This window comes from Mirounga leonina, unplaced genomic scaffold, assembly GCF_011800145.1.
Source record: "Mirounga leonina isolate KUSES-001 unplaced genomic scaffold, KU_Mleo_1.0 Mir_179, whole genome shotgun sequence".
NCBI classification, from domain to species: domain Eukaryota; kingdom Metazoa; phylum Chordata; class Mammalia; order Carnivora; family Phocidae; genus Mirounga; species Mirounga leonina.
The window spans coordinates 6,151,118-6,154,728 of NW_023270466.1; positions in this window are offsets into that span (position 1 = coordinate 6,151,118).

A 3,611-nucleotide genomic window follows, 5' to 3' on the forward strand; every position below is an offset into this window, starting at 1 on the left:
TTCCTTCCTTCCTTCCTTCCTTCCTTCCTTCCTTCCTTCCTTCCTTCCTTCCTTCCTTCTTGTGTTCCTACCATGTGCCAGGCACTAAGCTAGGTACTGAAGGTACTTCTGCCAAAAACACCCTGGCCTCCAAATTCCTCTTCTCTACCTGAACTTAATCAATTTATCTTTGATTATGGGCTCATTCAAGGTCAGACACTGTGTTAGATGTGCTTTAAGTCTCAGTTCCAATTACCATCTCTCATTAAGACTTCCTTTTTCTCCAGCCAGAGTTAATTGCTTCTGCCACACTCTATATTGGTAACTTGAATAATGTTTTGTTTGTTCATTTGTTTATTCATTCATTATTTCATCAGATATTTTTGAGAGCCTGCTGTATGCCTGACACTGTTAGAACCTGGAGAAACCATGGTGTGAGGTAAGTGCCAACAGACGTTTGTGCCTAATGCAATGGAAACTCAAAGGTGGAGCAACTAAGTGTGTGTTCTAATTGTTTCCTTTAGTTGTTGTGTTCTTCATAGATCTCGAGCTACCTGAAGGCATGGATTACATCTTTTTCTTGCTCTCCCCAGTACCTAGCAGAGCTTCTGGAACAGGGAAGATGCCTATTAACGATTTGTTGTGTGTTGGCAGCCCATCACTATGCTACTTGACAAATTGGGAATCACCTCCATTGGATCATCATATAGCCACCGGATCTCTCCAGGCCTCCACACATTTTGCTTTGTGCCTTTTCTCAAAGTTGATTTAAGACAAAGGCTCATCTACAACTCAATTGCATGGCAGATTCTCTGCCCTGGTCAGGCTGGTGACACTCCAAATCCAGATTTCTAGGAGATTTCTAGCAGAAGGCAGGTAGATTGTGAGGGGTGGTCCAGGAATATGGGGAGTTGAGAGAGAGGTGAAGGGAAAAAAATAAGCTGTTGGAATTGGAGATGGAGGCCAAACACAAGGCTCTTCTCTTTCTCTCCATTTTCCTAGGGCCACTCGGCCCTGATAAAACTCAACAGGTTAGTTTCAGTCTGGAGTCTGAGAATAAACGAAGCATTCTAGATGACCTAGAAACAAAAAAATAACTGAGTAACATTTACAAATATGCCCCCCGTCCTGGGTGAAGGCCTGCGAGTCCGCATCCTTGGCAGCTTCAGGCTGCTGACGTGGCTACTGCTGAGAGATGTCTTAAGAGCTGATGAAATAACTTGCTGTTTTTACACTAACAATGCAAATATTCCCTTCATTCATAGATAGTCGGATATGCTGAGCCGAGTCTCATGAACTAGTTTTGGAGTGCCATCAGATCTTGTGGTTTAGAATCTGTCTCCAGTTATTGTGGTGGTCAGCAACGCTCTTCTCTAAGCCAGTTAATTCATGACAGAAAATGAGAGGATGAGATCACAGTAAGCACAGAAATAGTCCACTGTTTGAAAACTTGCATTCCAATGTGGATATTAAGCTAATTTGCTTATCTTAATCCCATCTTTGTGTTAACCTGCATTTCAAAATGATGATGCGTTCTGGAATCTCAGACCTCCCTATGGAGGAGTTAGGCAAAACAGAGGAGTGAGACTCCCTTAGAGGCTTTGCTGAAAACAAAATACCCCTATAATAAATACACTATGGTAGAAATCTCTTGTGTCACAGTGTCTCAAATGAAAGCATTGATCCATTTATTTCTCCTAATTATATTTGAGAAAAACATGATTCATCAACAAAATAATTACTTTGGTCATAATTCAAAAGTTACCTCCAAATTTCTAATTCTACATCAGCAAGTTAATTTATTTCATTAAAATGGACTGGAACAGACACAGTTTCATTCAAGCTAAGCTGACCTTCTGATTATACCTGTTCTTGGTTGATTTCTTCTGGAGGCCTTTAGGCACCCCTGGAAATACCAATTAAAAAGATAACATCCTGAGCTGCTTCTTTTTTTTTTTTTTTTTCCCCTCAGTGGACAAATTTGTCTACCCATCTGGGAAGAATATTTCCTCTGATTCAATGCTCTTTCTCTTTCTTTGTCCATCTGGGGAACATCCACTCACCTTGCAAGAATCATGCCAAAGGCCATATCATCCATGAAAATGTTCCTAATTCCCTGCTTAACGCTCCTTCCTCTGTGTACATTTCTGTCTCCTATTACCGTGTGTGCACAAATATTTTTAAGATTAAACTGAGCTTTTAAATTTTGAGATAATTGTAGATTCACGTATAATTGTAAGAAATAATACAGGGAGATTTGTATAGGGTTTATCCAGTTTCCCTCAATGGTAACATCTTTAGAAACTATGTATAAAATCACAACCAAGACATTGACGATTATACAGTCAAGAGACAGAACAGTTCTATCACAAGGATCTCTCTTGTTGCCCTTTTGTAGGGCCCCCTGCCCCCACCCGACACATGTGCCCACATCCCCTCATCTTCAACCCCTGGCAACTGTTAATCTGTTTTTCATTTGTATAAGTTTGTCATTTCAAGAATGTTTTATAAATGAAATAATACAGTATATGATCTTTGGGGATTTTTTTTTTTCCAATCAGCATAATTCCCTGGAGATTCATTCAACTCATTGCATGTATCAATAATTCCTTCCTATTGCTGAGCAGTTTTTCCTGATACAGATGTAGCAAAGTTTGTTTAAGAACACACACACTGGCTATTACAAATAAATCTGCTACCAACATTTATGTACAGGTTTTTGTGTAAATATAAGTTTTCATTCCTCTGAGATAAATGCTCAAGACTGCAATTGATGGCATGTTCAATTTTGTAAGAAACTATGAACTTGTTTTCTAAAGCGGGCTTTACAATTTTACATTCCTACCAGAAATGCATGAGTGATTCCAGTTTTTCCACATCCTTACCAGCATTTGATGTTCTCACTATTTTTTATTTTTATTTTAAGATTTATTTATTTATTTGAGAGAGAGAGAGGGAGAGAGGAGAGGATCAGAGGGAGGGGGAGAGAATCTCAAGTAGACTCCCCGCTGATGGAGCTGGATGCAGGGATCCCACGGCATGAGATCCCATGACCCTAAGATCCCACGACCCTGAGATCATGACTTGAGCCAAAATCAAGACTCTGACACTTAACCAACTGAGCCACCCGGTGCACCTCATTATTTTTCATTTTAGTCAATCTCATAGGTGTATAATGATATGTCATTGTTGTTTAAATTTTTGCATTTCCTTGATGGCTAATGATGTTGTCATCTTGTCGTGTGCTTATTTGCTATCTGTATGTCCTTTTTTTGGTAAAATATCTGTATCTTTTGCTTATTTTCTAATTGCATTCATTCATTCATTCATTTTACTCTTGAGTTTTGAGACATTTTTATATAGTCTAGGTCCTTGTCCTTTGTCAGATATGTGATTTGCAAATATTTTCACCCAGTCTGTAACTTGTCTTTTCATGTTCTTTACAAGGACTTTCACAGAAAAATGTTTTTGATTTTGATAACGTCCAAATGATCAAAATTTCCTTTAGTGTACTGTTCTTTTACTATCAAGTTGTAAGAATTCTGTGTCTACCTCTAGATCCTAAAGATTTTCTCAGAAGTTTTATTGTTTTACATTTTACATTTAATTCTCTGATCCATTGGGGTTGATTT